This window comes from Hyla sarda, chromosome 2 (assembly GCF_029499605.1).
Source record: "Hyla sarda isolate aHylSar1 chromosome 2, aHylSar1.hap1, whole genome shotgun sequence".
Classification (NCBI taxonomy): Eukaryota; Metazoa; Chordata; class Amphibia; order Anura; family Hylidae; genus Hyla; species Hyla sarda.
Genome location: NC_079190.1, coordinates 241804813 through 241820653, shown reverse-complemented (window position 1 = coordinate 241820653; position 15841 = coordinate 241804813). Strand labels below are relative to the sequence as shown.

The window sequence follows — 15841 nt, the reverse complement described above, 5'->3', positions numbered from 1 at the left end:
TATTGGCAGGTTGTCTTCTATTCCCTTGGGTACAGAAGAACACAGCTAATCATTCTGTTCCATTAATGCGATCATGCAGCATGCGATTAGGAGGATGACTCAGCAACGTTACTTGCCATGTGGCCAAGAACAACAACTGCAATTTAGGCAATCACACAAAAAAAAATCAGGTTGGGTTCACACTAGTGGAATACATCTATCCACAGTAATTGGCTGTCCGTGTGTGTCATCAAATCTGTGGTAGGGCCGCAACTTCCAACCATAATACAGATGCAAAAATGCAGCCGAATTAGGCAGGGTTCACATCACGTTTTCTCCCATACGGTAGCGCATATGGCAGGGGGGGGGGGAGCTCAAACCTTGCACTCCCGTATGCCTTTCTATGCGCTCCCGTATGTAATACATTTCAATGAGCTGGCCGGAGTGAAATGTTCGGTCGGCTCATTTTTGCGCCGTATGCACTTTTACAACCGGACCTAAAACTGTGGTCGACCTGCCGTATGCGCTCTCGTATTTACACTAGTGTAAACTTTGCCTCAGGGTTCTATTGGTAAAGGGGTAGATGACATCAGTATTCCTCTTAGGGCATAATATTTTAGAGGAAATTTATGTAAAGGAAGGAGTCTGAAAGCTTTACTTGCGTCTGAGTGGATCTACAGGCTATACTTTTCCAGAGGGGAAAAATATGCAGCGCAATACAGGGCAGAAATTCTAACAGCAACCTTGGATTTCTGCAACGTATTTCAATATTTTGGACTGCATCTGTAAATGCCATCATGATTTCAATAAGCTCCATTCAAAGGGGTACTCCACTGGAAAAAAATATTATTATTATTTTTAATCAACTAGTGCCAGAAAGTTATAAAGATTTGTAAATTACTTCTATTTAAAAATCTTAATCCTTCCAGCACTTATCTGCTGCTATATGCTCCACAGGAAGTTCTTTTCTTTTTGAATTTCCCTTCTGTCTGACCACAGTGCTCTTTACTGACACCTCTGTCCATGTCAGGAACTGTCCAGAGCAGGAGAGGTTTGCTATAGGGATTTGCTCCTACTCTGGACAGTTCCTGACATGGACAAAGGTGTCAGCAGAGAGCACTGTGGTCAGACAAAGGAAATTCAAAATGAAAAGAACTTCCTGTGGAGCCTATAGCAGCTGATAAGTGCTGGAAGGATTAAGATTTTTTTTTTTATTTTTTTTTTTTATTTTTTTTTTTTAAGAGAAGTAATTTCAAAATCTGTTTAACATTCTGACACCAGTTGATAAAAAGAAAAAATTGTTTTCCAGCAGAGAACCCCTTTAATGTGGCTAAACAGCTCCCTGCCTCTCCAACAGGAATAGTCTCGGAATAAGTGACAGGTCACTTATTCTGGCCATTGTAAAATGTGTATGCTTTAAAAAAAATAAAATAAAAAGCACACATGCACTGCAATTAACAATGGACTGCTGCATGTATTCCCTTAAAAAATAAAAACATAGTAGACAGTCATACTTTGCAGCACCCATTTTAGAGCATAATACGCACCAAAATACATACTAAAAACATTGCCTTAAAATGCAATATCCAAATCAGATTCAGCGTAGCCCTGCATAATGTGAGGTCACAGCGGCTAAACATTGATAAAAAATGCAGGCCAACTGCAACGTAAAGCTGATCACACATAGCTATCAAGTGAACAGCCAATAGGACAGTGCAGTACTTCAGTAGAAAAAGCAAGATTGCACTCACCCAGAGAAAATTAAAACATCCTCTTTATTACAATATCTTCTTAAAAGATGGCGAAGTGGAGGTAGAGAGATGGGGTCAGCGTCCGCTGACTGACCGGCTGAGGCGAGGCAGCGCTCCTTTCGCGGTTCAGCCAGGTTTCTCACAGCCTTAGCCAATAGGGCAGTGTTTTCCAAACTGTGTGTCTCCAGCTGTTGCAAAACTACAACTCACAGCATGCTGAAAAACAATGCAATAGGGGGGGGGGGGGGGGGGGGGGAGTAGACTGCTGCCAAACAACCCTGGTCGCAGCCTATTTTCCATGAGAATGAATGGATCCGCATGGTGAGATAGGATGATCCTTCTTATCCCCGAAATCTGCCATCAAGGGAAGGTCAGGACACCCACAACCATGCATATCAGATAGTCGGTGGGTATGACACATTAAGCAGGTTAAAACAAAATTGTAGTGACCTGCTCTCAACAGTGTCTGCCTCCTGCGTCCTGCTTTCATCTCAAGGAAATGCCTCAGTATAGCACAAAGACTAGCTATAATAAGGAGAAAAACTATCCAAAAAAAAAAAAAGTTCCGTCCAGAAAGGCATTTTAGCACAGGTAAAAGGGGCATTTATTAGTAGGACCAACGTGATGCAATAGGGTTAATAATTCTAAAAGAAGGAGAATGTTGAGTGAATACAAGTGCCAAGATCTCTGCAAGTATTTAAAGGGGTACCCCGGCATTTAGACATCTTATCCCCTATCCAAAGGACAGGGGATAAGATGCCTGATCGCGGGGGTCCCGCCGCTGGGGACCCCCCATGATCTTGCACGCACCCCAGTTAAAATCAGTCCCCGGAGCGAGTTTGCTCCGGGTCTGATTACTGGTGACCATGGGGCATGCGGCGTGTGACGTCACGCCTCTGCCTCCATGTGACGTCACGCTCCTCCCCTCAATGCAAGCCTATGGGAGGGAGTGTGACAGCAAAAAGGGTAGCTTATAAAATTGTCTGATCGTGAGACGTCCGACTGGTGGTAACCCCAGAAATCTCCTACACGGGCCCCGGCTCTCTAAAAGGAGTGCGTTCTGGGGAGGGCACACACTCCTTTCATTTCTACAGGAGCACCAGAAATGCCGAGTACAGCACCTGGGTCTCTTTGGCGCTCCCATATAGAATGAATGGAGTGCCAACCCCAGCATGCACTGCTTTCAGAGAGCCAGAGCAGAAGATCACAAGGGGGTCCAATCGTTCGAACAATCCGCGCGATCAGACACTTCTTCCCTATCCTCTATCCTGTGGATAGGGGGATAAGTTACTTTTCACTGGAGTACCCCTTTAATCCTAAAGACAAATGAAGTTCCTCCAAAATTGATTTCAATGGGATTCTTCTGCACTGTGCAAACAGCGGAATTGCTGCGGAAATCCGGATTCCGGAGTCAGCAGAAAGAATAGACATGTCTATTTTATTTATTTTGTCCAACAAAGATGCGCTCAGTGCCACCTGCAGAGATGGTCGGCTTGGTGAGGTAGATCTCTGTGTGCAGTAAACGGCCCCTTGGAAGCTATAATGAGTCTATATGGGTGCTGACACGTAGAATGTAGGTGAAAGAGGGCAGGTGGAGTACAAACTAAATACGGAGCACTCACCCAGACTTGCTTGAAAAGCTTCTTTATTGTTCACATGAAAATGCGGGTAACAGCGTGTAGGGAAGCAGGTGGTGAAGACGCGGGGGTATCGAGCTGGCGACTGGTTGTTATCGCGCCGAAACGCTTTTTCAGTGCGGACATTCCACCATGTCAACATCGCCTTAGGGGGCCTCATATATCATGTGTTTGGGAGAAAAGGGTCATACATGTTTTATTTTATCTCCCTGATCCCTTTGTTCTTGGTGAGATAAGCCACCAGAGGATAGTAGAAGTGTCCTACTATCTACATTTGCCCAAAAGAGGGAAAGTATGGATTTTGCAGTGTAAATGTAGGGTAAAATCAGACCTGCATCAATCCGCTATGGGCTGCCATGATAAGAATACCTCTCAAACCAGACAAAATCTGTCCTTGTACTATTGCTAGCTACATTAAATCCATCTTTATTTTGTTGCTGTGTCATTCCTAAAATAACATGCACTAGATTCCCCTAGGTGGCTCCACGCATGGGACACGTTTCTCTAAGAGTACTTAAATGAACTGTTACATAACAGCAGTCTAGAAGTCCTTGCCATATTGCACAATATCACTTCTCTTTAGATAAACTCTGATTCTATGTACAACACTGAAATACCTATATATGGCAATTCTTATGTGACCCGACTCAAACATGCACTATAGCTCCACATACATAGGTGACTGAGTTCACCCCCTTAGGCGGCAATACCAGCAATATAACTGAATAGCAGTCATATTCCTTACTGAACCGTGGCATTCAGAGTGGTTTACCGGATGACTGCTTATGTCAGGTCCTCCCATATCCTACATTTATTACGTACCGTATATACTCGAGTATAGGCCGAGTTTTTCAGCACGATTTTTCGTGCTGAAAACACCCCCCTCGGCTTATACTCGAGTGAACTCCCCCACCCGCAGTGGTCTTCAACCTGCGGACCTCCAGAGGTTTCAAAACTACAACTCCCAGCAAGCCCGGGCAGCCATCGGCTGTCCGGGCTTGCTGGGAGTTGTAGTTTTGAAACCTCCGGAGGTCCGCAGGTTGAAGACCACTGCGGCCTTCAACATCATCCAGCCCCCTCTCACCCCCTTTAGTTCTGAGTACTCACCTCCGCTCGGCGCTGGTCCGGTCCTGCAGGACTGTCCGGTGAGGTGGTCCGGTGAGGAGGTGGTCCGGGCTGCTATCTTCACCGGGGAGGCCTCTTCTAAGCGCTTCGGGCCCGGCCTCAGAATAGTCACGTTGCCTTGACAACGACGCAGATACGTCGTTGTCAAGGCAACGGCTCTATTCCGGGCCGGAAGCGCGGAGAAGAGGCGCCCCCGGTGAAGATAGCAGCCCGGACCACCTCCTCACCGGACCACCTCCTTACCGGACAGCCCTGCAGGACCGGACCAGCGCCGAGCGGAGGTGAGTACTCAGAACTAAAGGGGGTGAGAGGGGGCTGGATGATGTTGAAGGCCGCAGTGGTCTTCAACCTGCGGACCTCCGGAGGTTTCAAAACTACAACTCCCAGCAAGCCCGGACAGCCGATGGCTGCCCGGGCTTGCTGGGAGTTGTAGTTTTGAAACCTCTGGAGGTCCGCAGGTTGAAGACCACTGAGGGCGAATGATGAGAAGAGGATGATGAAGGGGGGGGGGGGGGTGGGGATGATGAAGGGGGGTGGGGATGATGAAGGGGGGGGTGTGGGATGATTACAAGGGGATGATGAAGGGGGGATGTGTGGGATGATAAGGGGATGTGTGGGATGATGACAAGGGGATGATGAAGGGGGGATGTGTGGGATGATGACAAGGGGATGATGAAGGAGGGATGTGTGGGATAAGGGGATGTGTGGGATGATGACAAGGGGATGATGAAGGGGGGATGTGTGGGATGATGACAAGGGGATGATGAAGGGGGGATGTGTGGGATGATAAGGGGATGTGTGGGATGATGACAAGGGGATGATGAAGGGGGGATGTGTGGGATGATAAGGGGATGTGTGGGATGATGACAAGGGGATGTGTGGGATGATGACAAGGGGATGATGAGGATGTTAATGACGGGTCTGGATGATGACAGGGGGGGATGAGGTATTTCCCACCCTAGGCTTATACTCGAGTCAATAACTTTTCCTGGGATTTTGGGTTGAAATTAGGGGTCTCGGCTTATACTCGGGTCGGCTTATACTCGAGTATATACGGTATTTCTTCCCAGTCTTTTAGATGTCAATTTGTTTTGTGGTCTACGCGAGTCATTGTCACTTCACCTTTAGGCTGCATTCACACTATGGAGAATCCACAAAGTATATCCAGATTAAAAATTCCACGACTGAACTTCCGACAAGATATCGGATTGAATATGAATATTAGAAGATTGAATATGTTGAGAAGTGCTGACTGTTAATAAGACAGTGGGGACATAAGTACAGATTCTGGATCATTTAGAACAGTGCAAATCCACTGAGAAAATGTCCTCAGTGTTAAGGTACAGGCAAAGGATTTGTGCAGGCCAACCTCAACAGGATTACATGGCACACAAACCCTGTTATTGCTGAACTGTCATCTCTAGAGTACAAACGGTCAGGGAGGCAAAGGTGATGTCAGATAACAGGTTATCAAGTGTTCCAGATCTCCGAGCATGCCGTCATGTGCGTCCAAATGAAAATGTGGCAACACATGTAAGAGACCTATCCCCCCCAACAATCCATGAACACTTCAGTTTATAGGCATAGTGCCCACAATACTGACAAAACACTTATGGAAGGACATGCAGAACTACAAACATGACCGCCAGTCAGCTGTCACAGAATCACGTACTGCACACACACACAGTACTTATGTAGTAAGGTGTCAATTTAAAAAAAAAAAAGAAAAAAAAAAACACTATACTTACCTGCCACTGATCCCCCACAATGCTGCTGAGTGAGAAGTCAGAAGAGAAGGGTTGGGTATATTTAATTAAACATAGAAAATCCTCTTGGGACATAAATCACCACCAGATGTCTGGCAGCAGCTTGTTCCCTATTCCCATCCAGCCGAGCCTGCATGTGTGTGTAAAAGCACCAGGACAGATAGAGCACTGCTTTAGACTGTTGGCAGCTGAGTTAACATAGGAATGTACAACATAAACAGCAGGAGCCACTGTAGAGAACCTTCAGCTAGAAGAGTATTCTGCTTTCAGAAAATAAAAGGTCTTTTTTTTTTTACTGTACTTCCTATACTAATATCTTGCAATACTCACAATCTCTGCTTGTTGTTATTCAGTAGGGACATTAAGGTCTACGTCCGCAGCATCCAACACTGTCCTGGTCATGTGATCACACAGGTATATGGGAAAATCTTCAAGCAGAACCCATTGACTTCAATGGATAGCAACATAAGGATCCTTTCACACTGCCGTTATGTTACAGCAGTATGACGCCTGTCATGGGAGCCGGGGAGAATAGCGGGAGAAAAAGAATACTGCTTCCACCGTCTTTTTCTTCCGCTATTCCCGTCAAAAAACAACTGCGCTCGACGGACCCCATAATAGGAAATAGGAACGGTCCGTTGTTACCCATTGTGCCCCGTCATGAGAACGGTAAAAAAAATTTATTTTCAAATGGCACGCAACGGCAGTGTGAAAGGGGCCTAATCCACTTGTGGAATTTCAGCGGCAGGAAACCCGCTGCAGATGCCCTAAGTGTGACCCTACCCTCAAAGGGAATCTGTCAGCAGCATCGCTCGCACTAACCTGATTATACAGGGTAATAGTGCAGGTGAAGCTAATGTTATTGCAGGTTACCTTCCCAAGATGTAAAGACGAATCCTAATATGCAAATTGTCTTCCCCAGCCCCTGTGATACAGTACCACAATAAATATTCAGCTTCCTGTCTTTTGCACTTCAGCTTAACCTGCTATGACCTTATCCACACGTCCTACTTGTTGTGAGCAGCGTACATGCACCGCTACACCCTAAAGCCAATATGCTAAAGATAGGAGGAGTTTTTTTTTTTTATAGATCTCAGGAAGGGCGTAGCAGATTTAGAAAAGGTAAAGTGCATTAGAATCAGCATCATTACCACAAGGCCATGTTCACACTGTGTAAAAAAAACATGGGCAGACATTCTGCACATTTGTATAATCCGGCGGGCACTAGGACCACTTGGAAATGCGCCGTCTCATGGATGGCAATGCATTTACGTGCAAAATCCACAAAAGGAATAGACAAGCTTGTTCTTTTTGCAGGCGCCGGAATCAAGATTTCCGCACCAAAAACATCTGCCACAGAAATTCCATCATGTGCACAGTGCAGCAGAATCCCATTGAAATTAATAAGACTCTGCTGCTGCAGAACGTCTGTGCGGAAAATTCCCATGGAATTTCGCACAGACATTTCGCCATGTGAACATATCCTTACCCTGTACCATCACATTAGGGTGGGTGATGCTGCTGTCAGATTCCCTTTCAGAATTTCTGACTCAGGAATTCTGGTTTCTTTCAGAGATAGTTATTTATAAAAAATACTAGCTGAGCTTGGAAGTCCCCACCATTTGTACTTGCACCAGCCCCACTGCTAATCTCTGTCGGGTACGGACATGAGCAGTGTGGAATAGACTGACATTGATTGCGCTTGGAGCAGGGCAGCAGCGGGGACATGTTGGGCGGCGGTGGGGAATATATGAATGTGAGGCAGCATTGGGGGTACAGGTCAGGTACCGGCAGCGGGGAATGGAGTGCTATAACAGCGCACAGGAGAGACAGGTCCCTCCATTCTCCGCTGCTCCTCTCTGTCAGATACGGAGATGAGCAGCAGGGAATGGAATGGCATGTCCCTGCTGTGCGCTGTGACAGCACTAGAAGATGACTAGACATTAGGCAGGGGGGGGGGGGGGGGAAATAAAATTTATATACTTAAGGGGATGCACTGAAGTTTAATAAACCCCGCTGGGAGCCCTGAATGGCTCCTCTGTACCAGCCATTCAGGGCTCCTGGTGGGGAATTTAAAAATGAAAATAAAATACATTCATTGTACATCGCAGGGGTGTGGAGCATGCCGCCTGCTCCCGTTTAATAACTTCTGATCGCATCGGGTCTCAGAAGTGAGAGGGTGCGATCAACCCCTCAGCCTCTGTACTACAAACACTAATGTAGCCGCCTCAGCCACCGGCGGACTCCTGCAGTCGGGGAACTACTACTCCCTTCATGAAAAGAAGTCTGTTCCATGATGGGAGTAGTAGTCCCTCAGCACTGCAGGAGTCTGCTGATGTCAGCTCTTCTGAGAAGTAATAATGGATATTATAAACCAGGTGCAAACGGATGACATAAAGGCTCATCCCTTTGCCATAGACTTTAATGTTAAAAATAACGGCCGTCAATTTACCTGTTTCTTGTGACGGAAGAAATATTTGTGCATGTGCCGTTATTTACTTCAGTCACAACAACGTCCGTTATTCATGACAGGCTATAACGGAAAATCAAAAAATCTCAGACTTTAAAAAGAGATGTCCGGCGCGCACTTTTATCATTTTATCCGGTCCGGGCTGCAAAATAAAAGATAACACCCTTTCTCTTACCTGTCAACGAGCCCCCGGAGCTTCGGTACAGGTATTCGGTCCCCGGGCTGTATTCTTCTTACTTCCTGTTAGCCCGGCACGTCACACGGAGCTTCAGCCTATCACCGGCCGCAGCGATGTCCCGCCTCTGCTGGTGATAGGCTGAAGCTCCGTGTGACGTGTCGGGCTAACAGGAAGTAAGAAGAATAGAGTCCGGGGACCGAACACCTGTACCGGAGTGTACCGGAGCTCCGGGGGCTCGTTGGCAGGTAAGAGAAAGGGTGTTTTCTTTTATTTTGCAGCCTGGACCAGATAAAATGATAAAAGTGTGCGCCGGAGTACTTCTTTAATGGGATTTTGTAACGGATGTTTAATATAATTTTTTAAGGCTTTACTAACAGACGTTTATAACGGGTCTTTTAACAGGTGAAGAAAATGTCTGTGTAAGAAGCCTAGCGGGTACAAGACATCATGTCATGTATAGTGTGAAATATCTGATCCTGTATGCAGTTTGTAGGGGAATCTTCATGTTTATGGCCAGTCCAAATATCGGAGGGGTATAGAGCCATCTGGAATGAGCCTGACAGCAGATATAGGGAACAAGAATGACTCATGTTGAATTCCAATAGGCTGATCCTTTGTTTCCAATGAGATATAGTGTCTGACAGCAGCTTATTCTTCTCTCCCTATTGAAATATACATGTGAGCACACACATCAGGGATCGCTGGCAGCTATAGTACAGGTACACAAAGCCTTAGGGTACGTTCACACAGGAGGGTTACCCGCTGCAGGTTTTCCACAGCAGACCCTATGGAGGGTACCACTGCGGAAATCCTGCAGCAGGAAACCTGCCCGTGTGAACATACCCTTTCCAAGCAGAAATGTTCTGGAAAAGTAATGTTTCACGGATTTTAATGCTGTTTTGAGCATTTGCCCATGGAAGTCAATGGTTGCTGGAAAATGTACATTTAGGCATTTTTTGGAGTCTGCTTTTCCAGTGTGAATAGAATATGTATCAGAATTATAAGGTAACGTGACCCAAAAAAAAGTGGGATCTGTATTGATCCTAAATTAGGGTTTTCAATTCCCTTAATAAAAAATAAAAAAAATATCCATTGGACTGTTGCATCTTGAGGGCTAGAAAGAATAACCTGACACCTACTCTTCCTTTCTGACTCTGGGACCTGTCCGGTAAACAATGGGTTAATACTGGACCTGTTATTAATTTACTTTGTATGGCTGCCTCTTGCTTTATTCATTGGAGGGTTTCATTCAATGCTGTGTTGGGGCCAGGACATCCATAAAATCATGAAACTAAACCTACCCCCAGATACTTTAGAATAGAAGGAATAGGCAACACAAAAAAAAAAAAAAAAAAAATTATATATATATATATATATATATATATATATATATATATATATATATATATATATATATATATATATATATATATATATATTATATATATTTATATATATATAAGAAAATAAATAAGTTAGCTAGCAAGGAAGGGTCTTAGAAGGCTGATGTATTATGCTGGGAACCCTACCCTTTCATATACAGTGATCCCTAAACTTACAATGGCCTCAACATACAATAGTTTCAACATACAATGTTTTTTTTCTGGACCATCGTAACTTGAAACCAGACTCAACATACAATGTACAGACAGTCCAGATGTGTTAAATATGTCACAACTGGAGGAACTGACCAATCAGAATGGGCATTTTACTGGTAAATCACCTCTATTACTGAAGTGCATGCACTGACTGGTGTCTGGTAGTGCCCCCTACAGTACAGGGAGGAACTACAAGTCCTGTACTACTCCTTACCTGTGCCAGGGTTAGCTGCTCTTTTGGACACCAAGTAAGGGCGGCTCCATTTGGGACACTGTGTGTACTGTATAGGACCCTGAAGAAGCTCCTGTCCTCTACATAAACCATTGTTTCCCAACCAGGGTGCCTCCAGCTGTTGCAAAACTACAACTCCCAGCATGCCCGGACAGCCAACGGCTGTCCGGGCATGCTGGAAGTTGTAGTTTTGCAACAGCTGGAGGCACCCTGGTTGGGAAACACTGACAGAGAGTGATTTACAGCTCCCAGCAGCTCTTTCTTACTTTTATATGTAAGGATTTTCTTTATCTATATTATTTATCTTCTTATTTTTCTTTAATCCTCACTTTTTCCTATTTTTGGATGACATTTTGGTGGCTTCAGAACCAATTACCAGGTTTCCATAGAGATATGGTCTCAACATACAATGGTTTCAACATACAATGGTCGTCCTGGAACCGATTAATATTGGAACTTGAGGGACCACTGTATTACCCCATTGATGCACTTCTGCTTTCAACCACACTTACTTTCCTGGGTCTCTGCCTTTCCTATAGCCTGACTATATTTACAGATGACACTAACACCCAGGGTTCATATCACAAAGGTAACCTCCCCACTACATAAGTACGTGCATGGAAAATCTTATCAGCCAAAGCAGTGTTTCCCAACCAGCGTGCCTCCAGCTGTTGCAAAACTACAACTCCCAGCATGCCCAGCCATTTACAATCTAGTTACAGATGTGAAGAAACTGGAATCAAAGTAAGCAATGTGCTGTATAAGAGAGATGCCAGTAGAGCTATCGCTTACCCCTCCTAACAGTGCCTATAACTGTCTAGCAGTGTGTGCCTTCAGCTGTTGAAAGACAAACTCCCAGCATGTCCAGACAGCCTATAGAGCAGTGGTCTACAACCTGTGGACCTCCAGACGTTGCAAAACTACAACTCCCAGCATGCCCGGACAGCCAACGGCTGTCCAGGCATGCTGGGAGTTGTAGTTTTGCAACATCTGGAGGTCCGCAGGTTGAAGACCACTGCTCTAGAGGAACACTGGTTGGGTAACAATCTAATGCATTGGTCTCCCAACTGTGGACTTACAGATTCTGCAAAACTATAACTCCCAGCATGCCCAAACAGCCAGTTATAGTTTAGCAACAGCTAGAGGTGCAAAAACTACAACTCCCAACATGCTTTGACACCCAAACACTGCCATATCATAATGGGAGTTGTGGTTTTAAAGGTTGGGTTACACTGGCCAACAACACACGTTAGCCACTGCGGTCACTTTAATGGGAACATAAAATAAATCACAGCATTCCCATTCCTGTGCCGCCCTAGACTGATGCCTAGCTTGCCTAACTGGTTTACTATATGATGAACTATGCAGACAAGGGTCTATAGACGCAGTAGGAGATTCAGTCCTCAATGCCGCAGCTCCTAGGAGAACCGCAGCCATGCATTTTAGCACTAAGAGGACGCGCTTCAATCCGGCAGGTGCCAGGACCCTGCAGGAACACGTGCTCAGAATTCGCGTCTCCATGGCAACAACCCGCAATATTCCCCAGGCTTTACCTTAAACCAGTACGGAATAACTTACCGGGCCCGGTTGTCTCGGCGACGCCAGCAGGTAACAAGAAGAGCGAACTGTGCTCCCCGGTTTGACACCACAGGCACGTCAGCTGACTCAGGGCCGCTGCCAAGTATTTAGGCGAGGGGGAGGATTAGGAAGTCGGAGGATAATAATAAAAAATATAAAGCTTCGTATGACACTGCTGAAAGAAACTGAATCATACTAAGAGATTTTAATAAATAAAAAAAATCACTTAATCAGTAAAATAAAGAATTTCCTTATTGAAAGTTATGAAAAAGGAATTGGTACCCACCCCACTGTGCGTGTTGGTACGGTCCTGAGACAGCCCACTTCCGTGACCAGCCCTCGCTAGGGCCCAGAGGACCTATAGGGGAGGGAGAACCTGTGGAATGGGGGCGGGGTTTGTGGGTGACGTCACATAAGGAGAAGTTGGGCAGAGGTGAGGATTTTTTTTTTTTTTTTTTGTTAAAGGGGCCGTAAATAATCGGTTTGCGTAACGATTCGGAGGTGAAGGAGTCCAAGGGAAATTCCGCAGAGTCTATGGGCTTGTTCACACTGAAGAAATTGAGGCGTAATCCCTCTTGAATCAGACAATCAGGATTAGGCTGGGTTCACACCACATTTTTGCCATATTGTTTTCAATCAGTTTTTCTAAAGAAAACCGTATGGCAAAAAACGGGTGGAACTGTATGGGTAAAAGTAAACCGTATGCGTTTTTAAACTGTTTACTGTTTTTAAAATTGCATACGGTTCTGTCTGATTTTATTTAAAAAAAAAAAAATTGTTTATGAAAATGTTGTCCATTTGTAATGGGAGGGGGACTTTAGGATGCAAATGCGCATGTGCAAAGTAAAAACCATATACAGTTTCCCATTTGGAACCGTATACTTGTGCGTTTCCCTTTGACGTCCATGTTAAAAAAAAGTGCGGTTGCAGTACGGTTTTTAAACCGGAGTCAAAATATAAAAGAGTTATGTCCCTTAAAAGCAGAGGAGGAAAAAACAAAAATAAAAATGTATTGTGTGCTAAAGGCCATAATGGGCTGTGTCTTTAAAGGGTTAAATGGATGAAAATAGACAGTTATGTTAAAGGGGTACTCCGGTGAAAATCTTTTTTCTTTTAAATCAACTGGTGCCAGAAAGTTAAACAGATTTGTAAATTACTTCTATTAAAAAATCTTAATCCTTCCTGTACTTATTAGCTGCTGAATACTACAGAGGAAATTCTTTTCTTTTTGGAATGCTCTCTGATGACATCACGAGCACAGTTCTCTCTGCTGACGTCATTATTATAATAATAATACTTTATTTATTGTTGCCCTTAGTGGGATTAGAACCCAAGTCCCCAGCACTGCAAGGCAGCAGTGCTAACCACTGAGCCACCATGCTGCCCTTAGCATACATCTGCCATACATCTGCCATACATCTGCTATGCACGGTTGCTAAAATGGACAGAGATGTCAGCAGAGAGCACTGTGTTCGTGATGTCATCAGTGTTCCAAAAAGAAAGGAATTTCCTCTGTACGATTCAGCAGCTAATAAGTACTGGAAGGATTAAGATTTTTTAATAGAAGTAATATACAAATATGTTTAACTTTCTGGCACCAGTTGATTTAAAAGAAAAAAGGTTTTCACCGGAGTACCCTTTAAAGAAAAATCCAATCCAATTTTTATCTGTCTTTGAATCAGAGCACAAATTAGTGGTCAACCACGAAAACGTAAATGGATCAAAACGGGTGCATGAGTTGGATTCTATTTGTGAATTGAAGTCCGTGGATTTGTCTAAGGGTGCGTTCACACTACGGATATGTAGCTGAATCTCTGCCCGTGGAATTCAGCAAGCGGAGATTCAGCCTGGCAGCTGGCGGCTGTGGTAGGACCACGCGGCACTGCACCGTCACCATTGACAGCTATGCAGTGCTCGCGGACTTCTGCGCAAAGATTGAACATGATCTTTCTTTGCGCAGAACAATTTCAGAGGCGGAATTGTCACGCGGAAGAACCATTTACACTAATGCTAACGTTCACTGTGCGGAATTCCGCTCACGGTATTCCACAGTGTGAACATACCCTAAATATACAATTCTATATGAACTGTAAGAACTGGGCAGATGTAAAATGTCATGTGAATGCAGCCTTAGAGTATCTTCACACGGCAGAATGTCCGTGCCAGAATATTTCACAAGGACATTACACTTCAGCAGAGTCCCACTGATTTCAATGGGATGCTGCTGCACTGTGCACACGGTGGAATTTCCCGATTCCCGGAAATCCTGATTCTGACGTCCGCAGCAAGAATGAACTTGTCTATTCTTTCTGCGGATACAGCTTGGAAATGCATTGCTATCTATGAGACAGCGCATTTCTGAGTGGTCCTAGTGCCCGCTGGATTAATCAAATGTGCGGAATGCCCATTTTCCACCATGGAAACATACCCTTAGACTGTTTAGGCTCAGTTTACATCTTTGATGTATCATTATTTTTGAACAGAGCAATTCATGTACATAAGTGGATCCTGAAAAAGATAGTGCGTGCAATGTTTCCTCTGTTCACAAAATAGAAAACAGATGGAATGGATGCAAACTGAAATCAATTGAAATTGATGAGGATTTCAGCATACAGTGGGGCAGAAAAGTATTTAGTCAGCCACCAATTGTGCAAGTTCTCCCACTTAGGCTAATTTTCTACTTGGTTTTTTTGTCCTGCGTTTTTTGGTTTAAAAAAAAACCACAAGAAAAAACGGCAGTGCAATTTCCTGCGTCTGGCGGTTTCTCTGGTGTTTTTTCATTTGTGTGGAAATTGCACCTTGGCAGTTTATTTTGGTACCCAAAATTTGTTGGGTACCAAAAAAAAAAAAAGGATGCAGTAGTGATGGAAATTTGTTTATTTAACAAAATTTATATATTTTATAACAAAATTGTAATTATTTTTTAATAAAGTGTGTGTTTCACTTTTTTTTCTCTATTTTTTAAATTTTTTAGGTAGTACTACTCTGCAGACTTTTCCATGATGGGAGTAGTAGTACCTGTACTAATAGACATAGTCATGACACTCGATGCCGATGCGGACCGGCTCTATACAGCGCTCACATCTCTGCTCTGTACTCCGGTCAGTGATGTGAATAGAACATCATTCATATTTTCTGCCCAGAGTGGTGATTGGCCGGATGGTTGCTGCCAATCACCGCTCTCTGAGGGAAATATGAGTGAGTGGCCAGACGGAGTATAGGGCAGAGATGTGAGCGCAGGAGAAAGCTGCTCCATCTTTGCAATAGATCTGATGATTGCATCGGGTGACAGTAGTGATACCTGCTGTTATCTGTTCTTACCTGCAGGTACTACTACTCCCAACATGGAGCAAAGTCTGCTCCATGCTGGGAGCTGTAGTATCTGCATTAATAGACAGATCGTAGCGAGTGTAATTTCTGACACCTGTTGCGATCTGTCTTTTAATGCAGGTACTACAGCTCCCAGCATGGAGCAGAGTGTGCTCCATGTTGGGAGTAGTAGTACCTGCAGTTAAGGAAAGATCACA

The 15841-nt window shown here is 44.5% G+C and overlaps 2 protein-coding genes across 6 annotated transcripts in view; one reads left to right on the top strand and one right to left on the bottom strand.

The window, feature by feature from the left end:
- Window positions 1-12621, bottom strand: part of LOC130355912 (NADPH--cytochrome P450 reductase) — a 77982-nt gene extending 65361 nt beyond the window's left edge. The window contains exon 1 of one of the 2 annotated variants that reach the window (XM_056556754.1): window positions 12601-12621. The gene's annotated coding sequence lies outside the window, so the exon portion shown is untranslated. Of the gene's footprint in view, window positions 1-12314; window positions 12429-12600 lie in introns of those variants that run through there. The other variant, XM_056556753.1, reaches the window with a different exon arrangement.
- The window catches only part of LOC130355913 (chymotrypsin A-like), a 211882-nt gene that overhangs the window by 85256 nt on the left and 110785 nt on the right, over window positions 1-15841 (top strand). The window lies entirely within an intron of this gene.